This window comes from Anser brachyrhynchus, assembly GCF_964034855.1.
Source record: "Anser brachyrhynchus genome assembly, chromosome: 5".
NCBI classification, from domain to species: domain Eukaryota; kingdom Metazoa; phylum Chordata; class Aves; order Anseriformes; family Anatidae; genus Anser; species Anser brachyrhynchus.
In genome coordinates, this window is record NC_137699.1 from 12,855,748 (window position 1) to 12,882,306 (window position 26,559).

The window sequence follows — 26,559 nt, forward strand, 5'->3', positions numbered from 1 at the left end:
AATGTTTTAGTTATCAGCTATGACACTTTTGGACTGCAGCAGCTCTTATGGTTGCTATATTTGAGAGTTTAGGGCCAGAGGAGCAAACGTGTCCTCTGTCAATTCTTTTCCTCACAATATAGGTTAGCAGTGCTTTTCACCAAATTCATAGTTACATATTTTTTTTTTTTAGACATCACATGGTTATTTATCCATCTTAACTAGTTCTAGAATTTCCACGTATATATCATTCTGTCTATTTTATATTTAGGCTTTCTATTTGGGGAGAAAGTTGTTAGAGGAGACCGACTGCTTTTAAGAGAAGCCTTGACTCATTCACCTTAGGATTTGTTCCCTTATTGTCCAGGTATTCACAAACAATGGTGACCAATTTAGATGTCTGTGTCTATATGACAGTGTAAATAATGGATGCTCATTAGCCCTGATCCTTTTGGTTCTGAGATCCCTGTAGTTTTCTGTTTTGATCTTGCTGGAACTTGGGAACTGCTCAATTATTTGCTTGAAAAGCAATATTCTTTCTCCCTCTTTATTAAAGTAGAAGTAATGCTGTCATAAGGGGCCATGGACACCTGAAGTACAGGTCTCAAGATTTTGGACTTGTTTAGTTTCAGTCATTGCTTAGACTAATCACAGTGATTCTAGTACTACATCAGTATCAGTGAGGAGCTAGCTGTAGCTGTTACTGCAATACGGTCTTCTTATCACTGAGTGAAGGCACAGAATTTGTTCTCTGGCTCAGCAGGATAAACAATGCATATTAGTGTGACTCAAGCTATTATCTCTGAGAATTTAACCACTTGGATGTAAAAATGAGTTTAATCTTTATCCAAGTATGTGGGAGTTGTACTAAATGCAACTCAGCTGGCAGTTCGCTTAGTTGTACAATAAAACCCTCACATCCAGCACCAATCTATATATTCTTGTGTCGTGAGAGGAAAAACAAGATACACGTTTTTTGTATGGTTAAATGAGTAGCTTGTGCATACATGATCCTAGCATTAGTCTCATGATGTAAGACTATGTTCAGATAACATATCTTCACTTCTTAGTTGAAATCTAGCCCTGTATTTAATGCAGGCCTTGGGTTTTTCATGAATAATTAAGAGGTCTACAGTAAATATCTAGTGTTCTGCAGACTCACTCAAATGAAGAAAGGGGTTGGTCACTTAACTGTCCCTAACTTTTAAGCACAAAGAGAGTGTGCATCAAACTCTGATGTCTGGGAGTAAATGTGGCTGAAGTAAGCTGTAAATTTATTGTGAATAAAACTGACTAAAATATATTGTGATTTATGACATGGAGTATATATAACCTCTACGTATGCTGAGCTGTTCCTGTTGGTAAATAGGGTACCAACCATCTATTACAGCTTGTTAATTTCTTTCATCAGTTTATCACACATTCATATTCAGATTGATTCACCACTTTTCCAGTATCATTTACTCAACTGTATTACCATTTATGCATACTGTGGTTCTCTGTTTCTCTGTTTTCAGGATTCATATTGGTCTCTAGGAATTGACACTGATAAGGCTATAACTGCTAGGAAATGAGCTTAATTTGAGCATATATCGTATGAACGGAGGCTAATATGAATTGACCTAAGTATTACTCACTAAAAAAAAAGCCATCAGGTGATGATTTCTGTTTGCCTTAGCCCTGACATCATTTAGGTTAGAGCAGTGGCAGACTGGCTCTTAGCTTCCAGCCTGCTAGTATGTAATACAAGCCTTAAAATACATGAAACTCAAGTCTGAGTTCATACTGTTTCACCACTTAATGACATTAATAGTTTTAAAAGTTTTTAATTAACAAAAATGTCAATATTTTGTAAGTTTAGTCATGTATATTTTATCTATTTTTAATCTAAATAATTCACTATTTCTTATAAAAGTGAGGTAGCATTTATAAATTAGAATTGAGAATAGGAAGTCTGAGCTGAATTGAATGTCTCAAATAATAACCAAGAAAAAGCAGAAAGTATTTTTACTACTCGGACATATTTGTGTCCTGATTTTATAGAAAATGAAACAAGTCAAAAAAAAAAAAAAAAAGAAAAAAGAGGAGGAAGAACTATGAAATGTGAAGATAAACTTTCTTTTAGATAAAAAATGTTACTGTTGGTCCTTGATACTTATTTTGAGATGGCTTGATGTGGCTCATCTCATTTAGTTTGAAAGAGAAATTTATGTGTATGTTTCAGCTTCTAAGAAGTGTTAGCTGTTTTCTTGTATTAGCACATTCTTCCTTGTCAATAAAAACACACAGTTATTCCCATTTCAGCACATATTAACCCCCCTGTTGGAGAATGGTTCCCCACAGCATCACAGCTCAGAGAAACAGGTGTTTGACTAATGTTCAGTGAAGATGAAAACATTTTCTGACAGATGTTTAGAGAAAAAAAAATCATTATTGCTGAGTAATTACAAATTAATTGAGTTTTGCTTTAATTGTGCCTTAATCCATAACTGTCATAAGATGGTAAAGCTGTAAGAAAAGTCCTGATTGTCATGCATATCTGTATCTCAATGGTCCACTGTCTATACTTAAGTTCAATATAGTTAGACATATTTCAGATAGTTTTAATACATCATCGAGGATAACAGCAGCGATCTAACCACAGTAAAGTGAAACTCCTCATAACCTAGTTAAGCCTTCATTCAGCTTAACCCTAGATTAAATGTATCTGTCCAACACTGAAGTCATAATTGTAATGCACTTGATACATTCAAGATCTAGCTAGTTGTTCTTTTGAGAACACTCTTGAAGACTAAGACTAGTGTGAGACACTTTTTATTTTTAAACTCCTAATGGCTATCAAACATAAGAAACGCTTTCTGGACCATCCAAAAATGCCTATCTAATAGTGTTTAAACACTCATTAAATATGCTTATCATCTAGAATGGGGAGCCTTATTGAAGTCAGTTCAGAATTTTAGCCTTTTCTGCTGGCAAGCTATTATATTCTGGAAAGGATAGGTTATTTGCATGTCAAAACCACAGGGAAAGTTTTTGTTTACTTTTTTTTTTTCACTAGAAAGGAAAATAACATCTTAGCAGATGAACTCAGCAAACAGCATTGTGTCCTGTGAAGGAATCCTAAGTGAATATTCTGTTCCAAAAGTGGAAAATTACCCAACTCCGTTTATTTGTGACAACTGCCTCCGTATCAAATAAATTGTAAGGGTGGAGTTAAGGCTATTTAGTTGATGCTTTAATTTGGATTGAGTAGAATCTTCTTCCACGTTTGTACTTCATTCTAGAACAGGATTTTTCTCTTAAAACTGGATGGACACTGCAAAACTGATAATAGTGGAAAAAAAGGTTAAGCTACTACTTTAATTATTGAGACTGGTACACGAAGCTGATTATACGCTGTAAATAGGATGAAAGGATTATTTTTATCTAGTGACTTTTCATAAATAAAACTGCAGACAAGACTAAGTGTAGAGTATATAAAGCAATCTACTCAGTGTTTTGAGTATGAAGGAAAAAAAATAACAGATTTTTTTTAAAGTAAAAAGATTTCCTTCCCTAACCAAGAGATGTATATTGAAGTTTACCTGTGTGGGTATAAGAGATACCTTAACAATCTTGAAGGTCTTCAGAAACAGGCCAGGAAGGCTGCTAGCAGCTGTTGAGAACAATGTCAGTGGCTTTAAATTTACATTTAAAATAAAGCAAAAAAGGGGCAATAAACTAAGTAGAACATTGCTCTGTGTTTAAAATATCTGTCCTAAGGGAAGAGGCAATATGGATAAAATAACAGTGTTAGGTCAGAGGTTGGACTAGATGATCTTGGAGGTCTCTTCCAACCTAGATGATTCTGTGATTCTGTAATATTTTTCTAGGAAAAAGTGTCACAGTTGAGCTGGAAGGTTTACTGCTTTCCAGAAGGAAAGTAGTCTAGACATATGTTGACCTGAGCTAGTGAGTACGTGATTCTATATAACTTATTTGCTACATTTTCAGTATTAGAACTGTATAGAATATTTTCAAAGAGCAGTGTGAAAATTTAGGAAGAGGAAGATATAGCCTCAGGAAAACCTGTTGGGTTCATAGAAAAGTTGGAGACAGGAAAGGAAGTCCTGAGAATTAAGATAAACGAAACAAAAGTGAGCACTTAAAGAAAAAGCTGTGATCTAGGGTCATATAGTATTGTGAAAATTTGCAAGTAATCAAACCTTAGATAAAATAAATATCAGGAGATTAAATTTTTAAGGAGCATGAATAATAAATGCTGGTAGTTTGAAATGGTAGAAATTTACTGAAAAATTAAATGTGGTCACATAAGCTGTAATATTTCTATGTTATTCATTAACAACTGTGTTCAGTGAAACACTTGCAGCAGCATAGTCAATTTTTTTTTCTAATGATCCACAGCTTCAAATCACAGAAGACTGAGGCTGCAACTTTCAGGCAGAATTCTCAGAAGGTAGGTGTGGTCACTGGGTCACCAGTGACTGTTGGTGTCTAGCACTTTAATCTTCAAATTCAGTTGTTGATATTAGTGTTGATGAATATAGAGTGTAAGCAGTGGCTAAGTGATCATGATTCCTAATATTTACCTACTTGATCATACTGAACCCACTAGTAACAATGAAAGATTCCTGTGAAATGCCTGATGGAATCTAAGCAAAGAAAACATATTAGGGAGAGGCTTAGTAGAAAATGCTATTTACACTAATTTAGGCAAATTTGCATTTGTCTCTGATTTTGAAACAGATGCTGTGAAGGTTGACTGGATGCATACTTTTTTTTTTTCTTTCTGTCACACAGCTCAGAATGTAGATAATACGCATTGTCATATGCAGGTATTACAACTTCTGGTACATCAGTGAGTGAAGTCCTGGCTTTATTAATAGCAACAGGAACATGTTGAGTGAAGTTAGATTTTCATGTAAGCCTTTTTCTGTATGTTCTTTCAGCTGCTTTTTTGGGGAAAAAAAAAGTAGGGATTTTCTATTGTGTATCCCTCTGAAAGTGTTAAAGGTACTTGCAAGGTTGCTTCTGATGTGAAATGCAGACAAACCTTTCCAGATAAATACCTCTAAGTAAAATCAAATATAATTTACTTTTCTTTGCTAAGAATCTTGTAATCAAAGGTAATAAAAAAGATTAGATCCCTTATGCTTGTATAGGAGCTAATGCTGAACAAGTACAGCTCTTCTGCCATTTCGTACATATAAGACAGTCCCAGCAGTGATTTTCAGCTCTGCTGAGAGATGCTTTTCCTACCCTAAGTTTGAGAATGGGAATGCTTCATGCATTAGATTGATTTGAGAAGAAAGTTTTGTTGTTGTTCTTATTTTAGTTTTCTTGAATTCCTGTTAATGTGCCATTCTTGAGATTAAGCGTTAAGATATTAACCTTTAGTTTTATAATTCCCCTGATTTTTGTATCCATAGCTTAATGAATAGCTGTCCTCTGAGCAAATGTCACTTTCATCAGTGCTATTTAGACTGACTGCAACTACTTTGTTTTTCAGTCTTGGAGGATGTAAAGCATCTGTAGTAGCCACCTAACAGGAGACAGTTCGTTCTGTCTGTATCAGAGTTGATCCTCTTCCATCTGAGACACTAATAAATGTGAAAATTTAATGAAGTGCAGAAAGAAGAGCAGTACTATAAACATCATTATCTACCTGTGCCTGATACATCTTCTCTGTTTCTGTTGCAAATCTGTTCATTTTTTTCCCCAAAGTCAACTAGAAATTGTCAGTGAATTGAAAAAAGAATCAAAAAAGTACCTTGTTGATTCCAACAGTCTGAAACTTAAACAAAAGCTCTCGTAAATACTCAAGATAGTGTGATAGTGCCAAAATATTTCTGACCTATTGAAGTGTATTGTCTTGAAAGTTAGTGATATTCTGTTTTTGTTACAAATCTTTCCCCTTTCAGTGTTTGTAATGTAAATGTTTTCTGAGTCACGTAGTTTACAAAATTAGAATTTGTATGATATAGAAAGGACCTTGAAACTGTACACAGATATTTAATTCCTTGTATTTATTCCCCATGCTGCATGTGTTGGCGTACAGGTTAACTCTCTCAGTACTTTCAATAAGAGCTGAATTTAGGACTATCTTTTCAGATGCCCTTACAAATGCATGAGGCTGAGTAGATATGCCAATCAGTACAATGTCTGTACCAACCCCATTAACAAGGCAAGATGTGCAATTTGTTTTTAATGCAACAGTGGAAGATTTCCCTCCAGAATGCACCATAAACACTTTATACACCTTTATTCCAATTCCATTGTCATTTTCAGATCTTTGTATGGTTCACAGGGCTGCATAATGAATGCCTGTCCAATAGGACTTTAATTGATGGGACAGAGATCAAGTACATCTTCTGACTACTGTTACCAGAGTCATACAGAAGGGGGCTATTTTGGAGGGCTTTTAGTGCTCTCTATGTGAGAGGAGAAGATTAATAAGTCACATATATGCCTAATGTTACATTTCATGTCAAACAAACAAAGATATGTAGATGAGAGTTTTTCGAGATTAAGTTATCTGAAAGTAAGGTAATGTGGTGGTTTTTTTTTTTTTTTTTTTTCCAGAGCTCCTTTTCTATGGGGTTCCTAGGGCATATTTTCAGATTGAACATAAAAGATAACATTTGGCCATTTTTTTTTTCAAGAAAGATCAGATAAGATGAATATCACCAAAGAGAGAAAGCTAAAATGATGGAGCTGAGACAGACGTGCCTATATGAGATGTGAATGGGAAGGAACCTGTACCTGATAATGCAGTTTGAACTATAGAAAGCAAGACAATGGATGATGGAAGTAAGTCTATACGTCAAATTGTGTGCGCTTTGTGAAGCTATGAGAGTAAGCACTGTCTGAGTAATGCTTTTTTGTTGTTGTTGTTTTTTAATCCTCTCATTTCCAAAGCAAATTTTGACTGAGCAGCTGATTGAGTGTTACTTAGTTTGAGTGTCTCATTGATAAACAAATCCTTCCAGGTGGCTAAGAGCTGCTTGCTCAGAACTGTCAACCAATAGCATTAGCTTAACAAGATTAGATAGAATACAGTGCTTTGCTAACAGTATCGGGAAATTAGGTATTGGGAAGTGAAGATCTTTTGAAACTTTTGCTTTCTACTGCATAGAGGAATGGAAGCCAGAAAATCAAGTGTTCTCCTAATTCAGTCTTCAGATCATATATTAAAACAAAACAAAATCATTCACTGATTTTTTTGTTCAACACAGTAAATCTGTAGCAGAGGAAAAAGAGGAGAACTCTAGAAACAAGTTTCTTCAAGGATTTGATCATAAAGAATATGGAGAGGAAGGACAGAAGTAGTATCAGTTGTCATAGTTGCTAGGATACATCTGCCTGAGATCCTGAAAGGCTGTCAGGTTGGGTAGGTTATGTGCTGTTTCATTTAGCTGTGTCTAGACATTAGCAAAATTAAAAACGACACAGTTCTACACAATAAACATTCTGTCTGGCCTGACATACTTCTGTTAAGTAAGCACAAAGTTTGTTTGCTGTTTCATTTATGAAGAAGGACAAAACATGTTTAGAAGATAGGCAGCAAAGACTCAGATGTAGCTAAATAGTTCCTCAAAATCTACAAAGAAAGCAGAAGAGAATTCATGGTCCATTTGATTTGTTGATTTTAATCTACAGTGAATTGACAGAATACTTTTGTCCTGCAGTGCATCTGTTAAAGAAAATATAATTGAAGAGTAAATGAAATAGATCATCAAAACCCTTCTTTCTGGTGCTTCTTGGCAGATGTGATAAATGATTATTCCTTTCTTCAGGTGATTCTCACACTATAAAAACTGACCTGCTTTTTCTTTACTACATGAACCAGGCAAATTGCCCATGCACTAGCAGAAGTAAAATAGATGTCATCTCTGAAACATTGGAATTTGTCAGGGCTATTTATCTGGTGCTTTATTTGTGTGTGCCATAGACATTTGAAATGGCACAGTTTTAGTGATTTCACACTTCTCCTTTCTTCATAGCAAATGCAATTTATATTGGAAATGAGCAGACATAGTGAGAATTAATACTGAGGCTGTATTAATCTTTAGAGTGATTATATCCAGGATTTTTTTTAACTAGTGCAACTATAGGTTCTCTAATTGTAAGCATTGCAAGCTAATTAGAATTACATCAATAATTCTGCAGAGGGCAGAGGTTCTAATAGAGAAAATCATGGGACTGGAACATTTCTAAACAATGCTATTAAGGTTCCTCTGGCAGGACCCAGTTAATGATACAGAAAGAGGACAAAAATAGATGTTACATTAAAGTTAGAGAAGTCCAAAGCTGGGCTATAAATAGCATATGTACCCCCCTGGAGATACTGTGGGACAGATTCCTCTCTCCATCTCCCCTCTACTCTCAGTGATATTTCACTATTTTGAGATAATTTATTAAAGAAGCAACTGTGGAAATAAAAAATAACATTACCCTGAATATATTCTCTGGAGTTTCAACTGAGGGAGCTAGCTTCTTTTTCTATCCAATTCAACCCTGTTTCTTATTCATTATAACTTTGGAATTTGTAGGTAAATGAACATAGGCATAATAACTTAGTGGAGTTGGTTCATTTAAATTTCTAAATTTGTTGTTTGCTATCCTCTAAAGATCAAACAAATCTAATAACATGAGTCTGAGTGATTTCAAAATATGACTCTTGCATTGCTGAAGCTGGTTGTTCCTTAAAAAAGCTGGTTGTTCTTTAAAAAATACACAAGGAAAAATAATTAACCCATGTCTAGGGACTACCACACAAATGTCCTTCAGTGAAAAATTACTTACACATTCAATACATCTTGAAAGGCATTATTAAAACATAATACAAAAATCTCTCAGAACACTGACACATGCCAGAGGGCAGATTAATGAGAGCTGGATAGCCACATCACCTGCCTGATTTCTGTACTGAGAATTTGCTGGAGTTTTAAGAAACTGCTGGATGAGTCAATAATTTTTCATTGCCAGAGGTACAGAGTCTTAGAGTTTCTTTGACTTCCTGTTCGATATAAAGGGCAACAAGAGAAAAGCAGTCTTAGCTGCAGGGACATTTGTACCACTTCTGGCTGTAATACCAATATAGTTGTAACATTTGTCACCTGATACGGTAATTATGTGTATCTCTAAGAGGAGGTGCTTGGTTTGCTGTAGAGTATTGTGGATTCATATTCATGGTTGTTTAGAGTCAGAAAAATTATAATGGAAAATTACAATTAATTAAAAATTGACAAATAGCTTATCATGATCAAAACCGATATGTCTCACTATTTTTCTGAGCTCTTAAATAGTTAATATGCACATACTTGCTAGAAGAGGAACACTAATAAAGCATTTCCTCTGCTGTGGTTGGTTTTTATCACAACACACTCAATTTTAACAAAAAGAAAAGAAGACTAAATAGCCTGTAGGTTTCAGTGATGGTTATTTTTAAACTTCAGATGTGTCTCAGGTACAATGCTATGAAAATATTATTTTTTCCCTCTGAGAATCACTCTGTTCTTTTTTTGCATTTGCTCAGCTGTTCTTAGCTCTGTGGTTGATGGAAGGGTTCCTTTACTTCTCTTCTAATTATTGACTAATGCAAACTGGTCACAGTCCATGGTAAAGAAAGATTCCTGTGGAGCTGCTCGTCAAACTATCACACTCAGCTATCATCATTTGCGATGCAAGCTGCAGGCTGGCTCAGTATCATCATATGGCTGTCATGTTAAAAGTTTGTTTGATGCAGCACCTGAATTTTAGGTGACTTTTCTCCCAACTTTTCCCACCTAAAAGCTCATCACTTGTAGCTGGTCGTGGAAATGTTTTGACAAACTAGCAGCTAAAATCTGTCTACTACGTCTAAGTGTTGATAGGATTGCTACTGTAAGAGGAATGGCATTAGCTACCCAGGCCTTATCTAACTGATGTGGTGATTATCAGGTGATAGAGGTGAGCACACTTTTAAGTAGAAATATTTGGGGAGTGATAGGAGATGAAACCGCTCTATTGAGTAGTTAAAGAGACTTCTCAGGAGTATGTTATGGCAGTTTAAAGTGCTGAGAATGGCAAATACGAAATATTGAATCAGCTGACTAGAGTTCTGGCCCTCATTTCTTCTGACTTACAGATGTTACTATGATGGTTTATTGAATATTCTGTATCTGAGGAGAGTCATAACCTGTGTCCTACTACGCAAATAATTTTACTGAAAAAGAAAAAAAAATAGCTGGAAAAAAGTACTGTCCTAGGCATTTGTCTCAGTAGAGGAAATACAGGCTAGACTCCCTTCTCAATTCAAGATGCAGTTCCCCTTTGCATATGCATTACTGGCATATTCCCATACCTTTATTTTAGAACAGAAAGTTGACACCATCAGCAATTTCCTCATATTCGAGACTTGTAGATCATTTGCTGGAGCTATTACTTTGCTGGCATTTTTGAATGGCCTTGCTTTTCCACTGTCCGCTGGGGTTCCATTGTGAATCCTCTCCATGGAATTTCCTGCATGAGACCTGTCAGCAACCTTTTTATTTTACTACTGCTACTTTTTCTTTCTTTTTCCTTTCTTTTTTTGTCCTTTTTTTTTTCCTTTTTTTTTAAAGAGTGAAAGAAAATCCAGATGCCCACAGTTGTTGAAAACGTTTTGACTGATTGCTAAAGCTTTGATTGGATTGTTTGCTGAAGACATTTCAGATGCCAGTAACATGACCGATAACAGAAGTTGCTATCCCTTTGTAATTCAGTTCTGTTGTGTGAAATCAGGGTATGGTTCCCTAGAAAAAAGGGGAGATTCCATCTGGGAAGAGATTCAAACTCATGCAACCGTAGATACAGATTTTAGGCCAACCTGGTCAAGTTGCTCATTGTTGCCCAGAGGCTGGAGTAGATTGTGCCTAAGGTTTAGGCTTCTAATTTAATGACTATTTAGGTATACCCTCATCTACAACTTCCAAAAAAATAGAACTGGCATCCTCATCCCAACTCCTCCAGAACAATGGTATCTTCCATTGTATTTGGGAGCAGAACTCATGACAGGTTTCCTCCCAGGCTTCCTCCGGTTCCTCAGTCTATCCTTCTGTCCTGCTGTCTATCCTTCTCCCATCCCCATCACACAACTGATAGGTGACATGACAGCCACCCTACAACTGCGGTTCAGGTGATGGGTGCAGATTTGGCTATGTGACAAGACCATTTGTTTGTCAGACCATGTCACAGGGACATTCTCAATGCACCAATACGTTTGCCTGTTATATGATTAACATAGTATATTCTCCATCATATTATCAATGTGGAACATGATAATATTTCTAGAGTAACTGTGGTGTAACTTTGCCTTTGTAAGGGGATGGATGGGGACGCCCAGGCCCCATTACTTCCATCAAAGCCTATATGACTTGCTTGCCCCAAAAATAACTCACCCTATTGTAGAACATTAGTTCTGCAGAAACTGTTTTCTTCTTGTATTTACTAGGAGATCTGAAGGAACTGGCTTAGGGGAAGCAAATTTATTACTGCATCTAGTTCAGTTCTTGCCTACAGAGCTTGTCTCAGGTCAATGCATACACAAATTAAAATTCCCAGATGTGACAGATGGTATTTGTTTTGGGTGAGTGTTCTCAGTTGCATGCTGTATCCCTTCAAGAAGTAATCATAAAAGGAGAGCCCTCGGAAATGACAGCAGGGGTGTGGGTGTATCTTTGGGGAGCTACAGGGCCTGTTTCGGGGAGCTGGGTCCAGGGCCGTAAGGTATGGCAGGAGGAGAGTCCCAGTGTGGGCCTGGGAGGCTGCAGCCTACAGGGACTGTGAGACTGCTCAGAGGAGCAGACAGCAGGTCTCTGAGATAACAGAATGAACTTCCTTGGGATCAGACGAGACTGGCAAGTTCAGCGCAGTTCAGAAAGTTACTTAGTTATCCAAAGCTATGCCTACGAGCAAGAATCTGTCTCTAGGGACACAATGGGCAGAGGGGAGAGTTGTTTATGAAACTGTTTTATTTTCTATTTGTCTGATGTATTCACTTTGAATTTTTTTTACACTTTGAAAACTGGGTTACTTGTATTTTACAAGTATTTATAAAACCTGTCCCTCCTTCAGTTTAAGTCTTTTGTCTCTTAGATTATCTTGCTGTAGAAAAAGGTCTAGGCAGATTCAGGTCAAAGCTCCAACCAAGCTTTTCTGAATATTTATCTTCATAGTTCCTGTCTGTAAAGGACACACTCAGCTGATCGTTGGTGTGGCTTGCTGGTGGCTTTGGCATGACAGTAATGACAGTAAACTGACAGTAATTTCCTGAAAGTGAAATGTTTAGCAGCTAAGTGCTTCCTTCTATACCAACATTGCATCTTATTTCATTAGCCCCTAAAAAAAATGCATATTTTTTCTTTTCTGGCATCTATATTTTTCTTAGCTACTCTTCTACTTATGTGCTTAACTCTGTAAAGCGTGTGATGACTCAGCTTGTTTGAAACATGCAGTTCTTTTCTTTACGGTGCAAATAGGAAGAGACCTAAGGAACAAAAGTTGAGTTTGCATGATTGTGGGCAGCAGGGCCCTTCCTCTGCTTCACAAAATTTGCCAGGATGTGTAGATTGTGAAAGGAAATGGGGTCTAGTGTCTTAAGGGTAGGTTTCTCAGCCATATATAGGACTAGAGAAGTATTTATCTTGTCACTTAGGACTATAGTGAATTTTTCCCCAGCTTGTTCCAATTCTTGTTGCTCAGCTCTGAGTTTTCACACTCACACTGGTTTCATTCACAGACATGCACAATTGCACACAAGTGAGACAATCTGCATGAAAAACTCATCGTAGTTTTTTAGATCATAACATTATTTAGGGCTGTAGGCAATGTGGGGATGGTTGCTTGTTATGCAGCGGTGCATCTTATCAGCAGGTGCCCTTGCCTTGTTCAGCAAACAATAGTTCTATTCCTTTGCTGGCAGGTGGTCTCAGAATTACAAGTGTTCAGTGCATCTGGCCCTAGTGCTTGGGAACTGCATCAGCATAAAGGCTGCCATTTCTAACTACTAACAAATAAAAAAAATTAGCAGGAGAATCCTTCATGCCCTGGCTGCTTTCAAGTCATGTACTATTCCTGAGCTTCTGGGCTCATTGTGTAGTGAGCCAGTTAGTGTTTGCTGTTCTCTGCAAAACTCCTTTCATAGGACCTTTCAAAAAAGTTTCTTCCTCACCTATAAGCATGTATTTACTGGGCTTTTCTCATCTAAAGAAAATATGGCAGGAAGATAAAAAATTAAAACTATAAACCCCCATAATAAAGAAACAAAAGGCAGTGAGTAAATCATCACTGTTGTTTATTGATTCAGAGAGGTGGGCCAAAATTAAGAGAGTATTTCACAGTCATTGTCAGTCTTAAGGTTGACAAGCCATAAGCCAAGGATATAAAAGGCACATCCAAACATTATGACCATGATCTCCAATCCAAGAAGGACCTGGAAGATGTTATAAAGACATGACAACTGCTGTCCTTGTTCGTTGTGGCCAGACTACTTGGTGCTTGTGAATATGAAAGAATGAGCTTAAAAGAATGAGATAAATCTATGAGAGAATGACTGTGAGTCAGTGAAATGAGTTTTGACTGAAATAAAATTCCCTTTCCTTACTTTTTGGTTTCTCACTGAGTTTATTCATACTAGTTGTCCAACACCAGCACCAAATTCAGAAGCACAAAACCATGTTTACACTGTATTAGTAACACTGATGTTATGACATTTAGGGGAGGCAGGAGAAGATGTTCATAATGTTTGAATATTTTGTATTTGTAATGGAAAGCTTAAGAATGAAGAAGGGGGAGGACATCATTATTAGTCCTTTCCTTGACATGTCAGTAGGCAGTTAAGGAGGTCCTGTCACAACTCATTCAACATTAAAAGTATATATTCTGTTGAGAGGTGGCTGCTTCTATTAACAGCAATTACAGTCAAGGAAGTTCATTTTTGAGAAGCAATGCTGCATTTCCAAAAGTGCATTGCTTACAGTTAAATGTATTGGTTTTGTAGCATTTGATTCTCATTCTTTGCTGTGTTTCTCAGCTTCAACATAGTATTAGACTGAAGTGTAGAATCCACAGTACTCAGTTTGCTTTTGGGTCAAATACTGATATAAATTAGATCTGTTCAGCCGTAGCCCTAGATTGTTCTTGCTGCTAAGCATTTGTTGAGGCTCTGAGTGTGTGTTTGTGTGTAGAAAAGGAGACATACCCACATTCAGAAACTGAAACAAGAAAGAGACAGAGGAATGGGATCTTGGAGTGGAAAACATGAACATCTAGATCACTGGGCTGATGAATTTCCCCTAAGCATGGTGGGAAGGACGCTGTTGTGGTGCTCAGCACTGGGTTTATGAAATGCTCTGTGCTCTTCACAATGTCACAGACCCCTCTGTGCCAATGGGAATTTTGCCTGCTATGAGCCATTAATACTGAGGTCACCATCTGCTTGTTTCTGCTTCTCGGAGAAGGCAAGGACTGTCTTTCTTTTCACATTAAGTGGATCTGCAGCCAGTGTTTTCTTGTTGTTTTTTTTTTAATATCTTTATTAAAGAAAAAGGGCCTGTATCAAATAAATAATTTGATAATAATTATACTAGAGTCTTTGTGCCCATTAGTGGTCCAGGAAAAGCTGTCAGGTTTTGTAATCCTGAAACCAGTAGTGTTTGTACAATAGAGTCTGTTGCATTTGAAAAGGTGACAGCCCAAAGTCTTTCTGTGTATTACAGCGCTGTGAATGTGCTGATGTATTTTTCCACAGGACAGTATTGCCCTTAAAACATTAGTCACTGGCACTCGCATACCATCTTCTGAAATACAGGGGGCATAATGCTGCTGACTGATACAGAGAATAAAAACACACATTATATAGTAATTTGTACTCTCTTTGCACAGATTTAAACCATAACCATTTTAATTTTATAAAAGTTGAATCTTGTTTGTCCAGGAGCACTAACTATAAAAGGTGCAAAGCAATTGACAATGTGTTTGTCTAAGTCAAAACATCAGTGACTGTCATCAGTTGAGAGAGACATACAGATCAATTCAATACAGGACCAAGCACTCTTCAAATGGATATTAACCGGGAGTGCTTGAAATGTGAAATGCTGGACAGTCCTGACACTTATTGCAGGAAGGCGTTAGCAAAATTGTACCTCACAGCACAAAAAAAAACCAGTATTTCTGCCTAGCATGCAGGAGATCTTGATTTGTATTGCCAGTTGCAAAAATCCAAGATTCATCAAAATATCAAGGTTTTTGTGTGCTCCATCAACCCTTTGAATCTTTTGAGATGCCTGCTATTTATAATGCATCTTAGTCATTAGATTGTGGAGGCTGCGTTCTAATGACTTTTAAAGTTGGAGAGTCAATGGAAATATCACAATTAACATGATAATACTTATTTTAAAACTAACCTTCTGTCAACAAAAAGCCCCTTAGAGCTGCTAGTTTTGCTTGTTGGCTGTCATGCCTCTTGTCCCAGGGGAAACCATCCCTGGCTGATTGTGCTGTGCTGTGACACTGACAGCTTTTTGCTGCAGGGAATCTCACATATTTTCCCCAGGTAAAGAGACAGCAATATGATGTCATTTAAGCTGTTTTGGGGAACAGACACAGTAAGACAGGCAAACCAAAAAATGCAAATGCACAGAAGTGGAACTGTATGGCTCACAGTACTACCAAGTAGCTCTGAGATGCCTTTATTCTATTCCTGGCTCAGTCATTGTCTTATGCCATTGTGCACTACTAAATTAACCTTGTTCAGTGACTGCAGCACCATTTATAAAATGGGAGTGATAATGCTTAGCACCACAAAGGGGCAGTGTAATTCTTTGCTAATTAATATTTATAAAGTGCCAGATTCTCCATTGCTCTGCACCTTTGCAGTCATTTACATCTGTGCAAAATGAGGACAAAGTGGCTGAAAAATGCTGCTGTATTTCATACCCACTCTATGCTAGTGTGAAGGGCCGTGCAAGGATTACAGCAGTGGAGAGTCTGTCTCAAATAATATTCAAGATACTTTTGCCTGTAGGCATAGATCTATTAATTCAAGAGTGGAAGCATCTGTAATAGGTATTTCGAAATGTCCCCTTCTCAGACTGTGGCACACAAAATGTTAGTGTGATGTTAGTTAAGATGGAAACTTTAAGGACACGTATTACTTCACAGCAAGCTACTTGTTCGCATGTTCTTACGTCCTAAGGTAGCTTAAAAAGGATGAAACCATATTCTATTTACTGTGGAAGTGTAAAAATTCATACTTCAGCATAGCTTTGCAGTAACTCCTTTGTACCTTCAGATATTTTGATAAGGTTAGTGATCACATAAATGCATACTTCTCTTGTTGCAATATTGTAGCAAGAGTTTTAGGGATGATAAAGAACACGGGAGTCCAATGATCCAAAAAAGTCAAATCTTTCAGGTTTTGATCCTTTTCTGTGTTTCTTTGTTATAGAAGAAGCCTTTGAAGTGAGGATACCAGGAATATTTACCTTCTGGAAATCTTTTAGGTGTCCCTGACAAGTTAATAGAATCAATACTTGATCATGATTCTCTGTTAGGCAGCCTAGAAGACAGAAAGACAAGCTGCCATCTTAATTGACAAAAATGAATAAAGAAAACAGGTAACAGAAAAATCATGAAGTTACCACAGTGAGGTGTCTTTTTTGTCATTTGGTGAGAAGATCTTGGCAGACCCGTTTTGGCAGGCTGACTCTAATAAATGCTGGTTTGCTATGCCTAGCCTAGCTTTTCTTGCAGCTAAACATAAAACTTCTCTTGAAATCTTACTACGTGACACATTGTAGGCCATAAGGGAATGAGCAAGGAGTGTCAGTATTGGATATGGGAAAACAAAGTTTGTTATTTACTAGCTTGTGTAGCTAGTTCTTGTAGGCTGAAGAGAGTAGGTGACTGCAGTTTTATTCCTACTCAGTTCAGATCTCATTTGCAAAATTGTGGAAAGAAGAGATTTTGTTCACTTTTTGTCTGCTTGTCCTTCTCAACACTTTGTTTTCCATGCAGCAGTGGCCAGAATCATGTATGTGGTAATCACAAAATTGCTTTCGTGCACATTCTTAATGCCTCTTTGATTATGGGCCTGTCACCAAAAGTCTAGCTGTTCAGAATACTTTCTGATTAATCATGCTCTTCTCATCAGACACTTCACTTGTAGAGTATCAGATAATGATCCTCCTCACTGAGAGTTAAAGGTTTCCCAATAAAGAGAAACTGTGACTGTTGGGAACCCAGACAGTGTGGTGTCCATTAATTAAAGTAATGGGAAACTATTCTGTGAGGGGTTTGTCTTATCACATTTATCATTGATGTGATTATCACATCAAAATACTCTTTCTGGTTCCAAGCAAGAAAATGTAAGAAAAACACCAGATGAGGTGATACAAAGTAAGCATAAGCATGATCAGGAAGTATGAGCCGATATTAAATGAATGCCCTACCTTGCAGGCTTTGTAATGCAGGCTTCCATCTGCTGTTTCTGCATGAAAAGAAATGTGTTTTCTTTTGACATCTGTTCTGTGTTTGTGTTTGCTCGTGGAATGCGTCATCTAACTGAAATAATCCACTCACCCTGTCATAAAGAGGAGAACAGAGGCCTGCATCCTATTCCGTCTATCTTGTGGAGCCCCAGCAGTTATGTGCTATAAAACTTGTTCCTTGTCCTGTCTAGAGCTCAAGAAACAGGATTTCTATGGCTTGTCTGTAGACACTCTTCTACAGTTTGAAACTATGGGTAGTAGGCATTTTTTATTACAGGTGAAGATTAACCAGTTAGAACATAGCACATTACTCTCTCAATATCCCTTAGTTAATAAACAAATAAATAGAATTCCAGAAGGGAAAATTGAGTGGACGCAAAGGACAAGGAGGAAAGAGCAAAAATCTGTCTGCTATATAAATTTTCTGAAGATTCAGATCCTTGTGTTGTTTCCCCCAGCCTTGATATTTAGCTTCTGCAGGAATATCTACTTGAGTTGCAAAGCTGCAAGATACAGGGACATAAAAAATCTGAGAACTCCAATTCCAATGATGTGTTGATGAACATATTAAACATTGTAGATATGTATATTATGTGTGCATATTATAGATATATTTGAAAGGCTACAGATCAGTGATCAAAATAGTGATCCATCAGTGATCAGTCAACATAAATAATGGTATCAGTTAGTGTATAATAGACTTCTACCAGGGAAGGTCTCTAGGTCTTGAACAAAGTGAGATTATCATGATTTTCCTCATCAAAATGAGAGTTTATCCTACTGACCAAATTGCTGTGATTTAGCAAGTTACTGCATAGTGCCTGACTTGCAGTATTGTTTATGAGTTTGCCTGTGGCAAACAAAAAGCAAATGTAATTTTATTTAGTCAGCAATGAAGCAATCTTAAACTGAATCAGATTTCGCTCATGGTGAGAGCAGAATAAATGTAAATGCACGCAGTGTGGTTCAGTTGAGTCACAGTAACCTGTTAGACCACATCAAGGTGATTATATACATTAGTCCTTATTCCGCTCCAAAGTGCAGACCACACAGAGAACAGAGAAGCAGTATATTACTATATCTGATATAAAACTCTTAAATTTCAGGATACTGCTGCTTAGTTTCTGCTTTTCCAGTGACTTGAAACATGATAAGAAAAAAATCATTACAGACTCTGCACCTTAGCTTCTCCAAATGTTGTCTGTGGATAATAATTCTCAGCTACCCTGGTAAGACATCTTTATATCCTCTGATTAAAGGTCAAATTTAAAGATTTGCCTTCTATAAAGACAAATTCACTCAGTCTTTGTTATATATCAGATTTTTTTAAGAATAGGTCCCTTAACTGAGAAAAATCCTCAATGTTATTAAGTAACTGACCAAAACTAAAATGCATCTGAAGTGTGGCTAAAACCAGATACACCTTTAATAAGATGAATGAAACTTGTTTGAGGGTAAAAATGACCCCTATATGACGAGTTAGTGTGACACTTACACAACAGTTTAACTCCATCGAGACTTTATTTTTTGCAGTACAGTAACTTCCTGGAACCATGGCTAATCATTTCATTTGTGTTTCCTTGACCAGAGCTAAAATTCACAGGGATGGTAGCCTGTTCTGCTCTAGACACAATGATAATAATCCAGTCAAAACTAATATCCCTTCACAATAAACTAGATAACAGGATTGTCAGGCACAGATGCTTCTCTCTAATCCTTTAGGGGTCAGGGGAGAGACATCATGCATGCAATTTGTTCCTATTCTCATAGGGCATTTAGAAGGAAAACTGTGCTGTTTTTTTAAATGCACACTCTGTAACATGTTTCCTGAGAGATGGAAGGTTACAGATCTGCACCTAGCAGCTGGAGCAGAAAATGGTAATTCTGTGATGTCTTTTATTCTTTGGCAGTTGGTTGCAGTCCTCTGGCTTCTGTACAGATGAACTTTCCACTTGGTAGTGAGCTGTTCTTGTGGACTCTTGGCCCTGGATTTGTCCTGGAACATGGCAACATCTAGCATGGTCACTGAACACCTTACAGGTAGGAAGAGAGACTTTGAATGCGCTATCTTGTGGAGGTAGAGAGCAGAACAGGGCACGTGCACATGTGGAATAAGATTGTCATCTGAAATGAAAGAGGCACAATGAAATGAAAACTGAGGGGAAAAGGTTTAATTTAGGAGTTATCTTTGGAACTTTAAACAAGTCATTTATTTTCCTGCTAAATGTCTCCAAGTTTCAATACAGTTTTTGTAAGTTGGAATTTACTGTTTAAATTATACTTACATATTTGAACACATTTTAAATCCATTCATTAAAGTCTTTAAATGTACAATTGAAATTACTTTAATCTGAAACGCAGCCTTAACAGAACCATTATTTAGCAAGTCTCTGCAGTCGGCCCAGATCTGCTGAAACAAGGAAAATATTGTTTCAGCTGCTCTATTTGAGGAAAGAATGGCCTGAGTATGTTTCCCAAACTTTAAGAAATTGAGAGAATTAGGAATTGGAGGTAAAACTAGATGAGTTCCTACAAGCCTCGTGGGGGACATTCAGATTCTTTATTGAGTCTCTCATTATCCCACAATGAGCTGTTTAAGGAGTTAAACTGGTTAGAAAAAGAATGGAGAATGAATTTCCTCTTCAGAAAGTATTTGAATTTTACAAAAAGGGTATCTGAATGATTCTACCCACTTCTATTCACCCTAACTCCTGAAAACTAGAGTAGCTCCCATCTGTTCATTGAGCTTCCTCACTGAGATGCTTCACACCAGCTTCCTCTAAGACAAATTACCCATGGGTAAGGTTAATTCCAGAAGTTACTTTTCCTCTTCCTTGAGGTTCTTTTTTCAAAATATTACTACTTTTTCTTTTTCTTTTTCTTTTTAATGCCTTTTCAGACAGTCCCTTTCCTTTCCCCATCTTCTTTTTTATTTCCTCTCTTCTTTTTCACCTGCTTTGTGCGAACTTTTCTTTTTCTGTGTAGCAGAGGAGCTTGCAGATTTTTCTTGCTATATTTCTTGTATAAATACAGTATCTCTTTAGCAGTTCATGTAGTTTGCTTTAAAGAAAAATTTTCATGAGCGTAAATGGACTTTATGATCACATCATTCCCCTCCCCAGATGTGTAGGTACAGCACAAAAATCAGTAAGCATTGCTTTAAAAATGAGTGGTTTTTTGTGTACTCCTTAAGGCAGCTGCTTCAAGATTTTCATCTGCACCTGACCATGCAGTTCTGGGTTTTACTTTGGTACCCAGTTGTCTTTGGTGGCAGACTGTTAACATTTCCTCTTGTAAAAATGAGTTCAAAAGTATGATAGTTCTGAAAGTGGCATTGGGCATTTCAAACCTAATGGTCCGTTCCAGAGGGGAGTAAGAAATCAAGGACTACTGTGTGGACAGAAAGTCGCTATTAGCATGATCTTAAGGTTAGAAATTAATTATCACCTGTAACTCTGTTGCATCTTGCATGTAAATTCATTAACAAAAAATGATCTAAGAGCATTTAAGTCAATGCTGCTTGTGTAAGGATCACAGATGAAAAGAAAGTCAAACTCTTCTGTACTCTTCATACTCCCTTTATTACTGTTTACTTTCTCCTCTGATTTTTTTTCTGACTTTTAATTCTCCAGTGTCACTTAAATGAAATCATAAATGACTGACCCCATTTTTCTCATTTATTCATTCATTCAAGTAAAGTATGAGGGGTTAGGAAGTATATGTTCAGTAATTCACTGCACTTGAAAGCAGGGGTAATCTGAACTTCTCATTGTGGGAAGCCAGCAGAAAGGTCATAGAACTCGCTGCTTCCTCTTATAGCAGTTGGGAGGATGGAGGCAGATGGCTAGATCTGTTGATTTTTCTAGTGGAACAACTCATTGTCCATTTAATTATTTCTCCTTCTTTCTGTAAAGCAGAGAATGTCTGCATTGAACATTTTCCATATTGCACCAAAACTGAATTTCAGTCAGAATGACCTGGAAAGAAGAGCTCAGGATGAGGAATCAGAATCTGTGAGTGCTGTTCCTTACTTTGCTGCAGACACCTTAGATAAGCATTAACAACCCATGAGTTTTCTTTAGAACTTGTAAGATATTTAACCCACAAATAAAATACAAGATTTAATGTATTTATCTTCACCAGCACTAAGTACTTTGTGAATAGGAGGTACTAGAAAAATGCAAGGTATTAATTCTTGTGACATTTTAAAAAGGTGAAACTGAATGATAATTTTTTCTTCTTTGTTGAAGTTTTATGTGCACTTAATTTTATTACTAATTATTTTCAAGTCAAAACCGATACTTCTACCTTTAAAAAGAAAAAAAAAAATCATGACCCAGAACTTCCCCAGAACATTTTAGACTTCTGTTGTCTGAGCTGAGATAGATAATGAATTTCTGTATGGTAAAATGCAGTATTGTTATTGTAGACTACAGTGTATATTGGTTGTTTTACCCATTTGTTGGGAAGCCTAGGAATGGCTGATCACTGCAGACATGACCGTGCTTTTCCATGACTGGGTTCTTCATGCCTGCCTGACTTTAGGCATCTTATGTATGCTAGCAAACACAGAACATACTGGTTTTTGTTCTTGGTCTTCTGTGATCATATCTTTTTCATAGAAACTAGCCTTCAGTCATCACAAAGAAAAAAAACCAAGTGTTATATAGCTGTTTAAGGGGAAGAGAAGATAGCCTGTTTCTTAGTGCCTTAGTTGTAGTCTATTCTCAGGCTTCTCTGTATGGGCAGGCCTTTCTAAAAAAAATAAATAAAGGTCTCTCTTTGCTATGTTCATAGACTTTAAAGGAGATCGGCTTGGTCACAGAATCCACAGTGACGGCTCTGAGTAGCTCAGTGACTTTTCAAGGATTAGAGTGGTCTGTGATGAGCAGTACAAGATGTTGATGAAAGAATGGATAGCTGGTAATTTTGGTGAATCTCTGTAAGCATTTGCTATATATCTTTTTTTAGTGTATCTGATTACCCATTTTATTATTGATATAGACACAGTTATGATTTGCATTTTCTGGGAGAGTAAATGTGTAATGCTATAAATTATTCATTACAAGTGTATTTCAATCAGAACGGGAGATAATAAATGACAAGAAAAATAGTAGCAAAGGCAATGAAACCTGTATTAGAGACCATTCTTGCTAAGGTACTGACAGTCCTAAGAGATTGCCCCAAGTTGTCCACAAATATATTCTGCTTCCCTTTATTAGAAAAAAGCATTTCCATTAGGCAGTGCATTTTATTGATATCCGGTAGAGCAACTTAAGTAAGGATTAAGCAGAATTAGCACTTTATGAATGGTACAGAGTTGCACTAATGTGTAACCACATTACCACTGGTTTGTTTTTTCACCTCTAAATCTTGCTGAATAAACTCATTCCTCCAATCAAAATGGGATCTTAATTTTGGCAGGACTGATTCACATCATAACAATTCAGAGGCCTATTTAAATACAAAATATATTTAAAATATATTTATAAGTAACCATGGAGGGGTTTTTTTGTTTGTTTTATGTTAAAGTTAAAAAGTCTTGGCTATGTTTAAGTAAGCATCTTAATGCAGGGGGTTTGTTCTGTCTGTGAGCCTATGGCTGTCATTGCTAATAATTAACATTCTAATATCTTAGCCAGCATGGGGTTAAAGTCAGGCTGTACAATAATCTCTGGCATTGCCTGTTACCTTTTATAATACAAAAAATCCTAATCCCAGAATTCAAACAGTGCAAAGTTGGAAAAAGTAGAGTGTTTTGGTCCCCAAAGCTCAAATACAGCAATTGTACACAAAACTTACTGAAGATATCAAGAGAAAAAAGGACACTTTGGAGACAAGGATAGATCCATCCTTTTTCTGACCTTGGAATACTAATATCTTACTGATCTATCAGAGAAATTCATTCCTAGTGCCAGGTCCTGTTTTTCCAGAGTTTTACCAGTGTAGTGCATGTAACAGAATTTGGGAAGAGAATTCACTTTTGTTTGTAATACTGTAGGACAATTCAGAATGCAAGGCAGCAGAGGAGGCCTCTAGCCCAACCTCCTGCTCAGAGCAGGGTCAGTTATGGGGTTGCTGAGTCCTGAAAACCGCAAAGGATGGAGACAGCACAGCCTCTCTGGGCAGCTTGTTCTGCTGCCTGCCTGCCCTCCTGGAAAAAGGTTTCTCCTTATATCCAGTCTGAACCTCTTGTCCCAGTTTACGCCCATTGCACCATGCAGTGCTGTGAAGAGTCTGGTTGTCCTTCCTGTAAGTTCGTGTAGGTGCAGGCAGGCTGTTAGTAGGTCTCCTGAAGGTCAGTCTCTCCTCTTCTCCAGCTGAACAAGCCCAGCTCGCTCACCCTCTCCTCACAGGACAAGTGCTGCATTCCCCAACAATCTTGGTAGCCCTTTGCTGAACATGTTATTTTTCCCATTCTGTGGAACTACAGCTGGAATCAGCACTGTAGATGTGCTCTGATGTGCATAACAGAGGCAGATAATCGCTTCCTTTGATCCACCATCTGCACTGCTGTTAGTACAGCCCAGGGGTGCTGTTGGCTTTCTTTGCTGCCAGGGCACACTGTTAAGCACGGTGTCCACCAAGGTTCCCTGGACCTGTTCAGCACAGCCACTTTCCTGCTTACCAGAAGGCAATACTGGAAAGGTCAGAACAGAAAATGAAGACGTGAAATATCTTATTCCAATTTCCAAACAGGACATTTTGACATATTTTTTGTTCCTTTTATTTTCTTCGAACAATGAAAACCCAATTACATTGATCTAATTTTGCAAAGAGCTAAGGTTATGACAGAATTGAACATCATTCTGCCTGCATTTCTTAAATCAGTTGTAACTACTAACCCGTCCTTCTGCTCAGGAAGGTCTTCTTTCAAAAGGTTTAAATAATATTATTGCATTTATTCAGTTGAGTTTGATTGATATCAGTTATGTTTCTCATATTTTATTGAGAAATGATGGGAGAGGAAAATATAATACGTAAATTGCCTGTGCAGAAAGAGAAAAGGCAAGACAAGGAAAAGTGAAGTAAAAATAGTATCTATTAGAAGTCCAGCAGTTATTCTGTGGCAACTGACTTGCAAAACAGGCAGAATTTGTATATATAAATCATACTGGCAAATAAATGAAGCACTTATGCAAGCATTTTGTGCAGGACTCTGTAGACTTCATAGCTTGTTGTTTTGCCATTTGTAATGAGAAAGGACAACAGATTGGAAGAAGCCAGCATTAAACCATAAATTAATGAACCATAATGTCTTTAAATCCCATTGTGAGCTAATGTTAGATTGTCATTGGTTAAATGCTTTCAAGGACTGATATTAATAACACTGCAAAGCAAGAGATGTCAGTTCCCTAATGGAATGGAGCCATTCAAGCAATATATTTGAAGACTGGTCAGCAAGCTAGCAAGAGCAAAATGTATGCATGGAGACAAGGGAAAAGGAAAATCAGAGGATCAACATTTAATCCGTCCATTTTAGATTGTCAGAGATCAGAGGAAAAAACAGTTTTTCACAAGAACAGTTTGTCCTGCTGGGCTTGTATGATGCTGCAGTTCCAGGAAAAAAAGAAACAGGGGAAGATGATTACTACAATGCTGCTCTGAGAATGAAATAAAGGAAAAGAAATTTCCTTCTCCCTAATTACAAAACAGAAGTTGCTAAAATATCTTTGTCTTCCGATTCTATGCTAACATTCATCCCACGGGGATTTAAAAGATTTTCTCACTAAACTCACTTCACTCCCCATCCTTATGGACGGACATCCATTTCTGCTATGTTCCACAGCAGTCGTTTGAAAAACAGAGATTGGAAATAAAGAAGAAACAACTCTTCAAATGAAAATACAGGGGTATGGTAGTAGAATGTGATGAGTTTGGCCAGTTCCTGGAATTATAACTAGATTTTTTTTCTGGAAAAGTAATAAGAATGTACTGGAAGCCATATACTACTCAGTTTGTATAATTTCAGAGTATTTCTCTTTCTCTTTCGTCTCGAGGAGGTAAAATTACATTTGGGGCAGAACTCTCTGGTCAACAGAGGTACAGCCTCTTTCTCTATTTTTCTACTGTTATGATCCATAAGTGCTTAAATGTTCTCTTAGGCCAGAAACCATTTTCTCTGAGCTAAGTTAGCCATGATATAAAACAAGATCAGTGTGGGGTCAGACAATACGGTGTTAGCAGCACGCTGCATTGAGGAAGCTGTGAGATAGTTCTGAAGGACAAATAGGGTGCTGGAGGCTTTAGTAGTACTTGAAAGGAGTAAAGCTGACATATTAATTCTCGGAAGGTGTGGGGAAGGCTGAGGTAGGGGAATGTTTGATATTTATATTCAGGGAACTATTGGAAGCTCTGTTTCTGGGTACTGAAATTGCTCACATATTTACCACAGGCACTGGCATAGTGTGTACCCAGGCAACATCTTGACATCTGTTGTTACAAAAAAATGATACTTTTGTGAGACAGGAATGAAGAAAATGCTTCTGTTTTAAATTGAGCTGTGAATATTACAGTGTGAATGTTCCAGTGATAACCAAGGGTGTGCATGCAGTTGCTGTCTGTTAAGAGTATCACAGTTGTTAAAAAAACAAAACAAAACAAACAAACAAAAAAACAAACAAAACAAACAAAAACAAACAAACAACAAAAAAAAACAGACCAATCCAAAGTCCTATTTTGACACTGTTTTCCACATCGCAGGGCTTCGTTGCTGATTCATACTTGGCCTAGGAACATAGAGCACTACAAATGTTGTGAAACCAGTGTTGCATCTTTTCCCTACTGCGAGAGAGAATCAGCAGATCATGCCATTCTGGTGAGGTGTAAGTAGATTTACAGTCCCCATAATCAAGCTGGGCTATGTAGATGCATCCTTTGGAAGCTGTTTTATGTGTGCCAAGGAACACTCCCTCCTCTAGCACACTGTATGACTCTGATGGTTGTGGCTGAGCCTTTGTCATGATTTCAAGGTCACTTCATAATACGGAGTTGATTACATGATTATTCTGCCTTTATTAATACATTGACGTCAGATTTCTTTCTTTGAAAAGGGAAAAAAGAAAAACGC

General features: G+C 37.2%; 1 protein-coding gene across 1 annotated transcript in view; it reads left to right on the top strand.

Moving 5' to 3' along the window:
* The window catches only part of FUT8 (fucosyltransferase 8), a 179,237-nt gene extending 153,083 nt beyond the window's left edge, over positions 1 to 26,154 (top strand). Inside the window, exons 12-15 of the transcript XR_013951407.1 lie at positions 6,642 to 6,789; positions 19,400 to 19,529; positions 21,404 to 21,502; positions 22,287 to 26,154. The gene's annotated coding sequence lies outside the window, so the exon portion shown is untranslated. The remainder of the gene's footprint in view (positions 1 to 6,641; positions 6,790 to 19,399; positions 19,530 to 21,403; positions 21,503 to 22,286) is intronic.
* Positions 26,155 to 26,559: the final 405 nt, after the last annotated feature.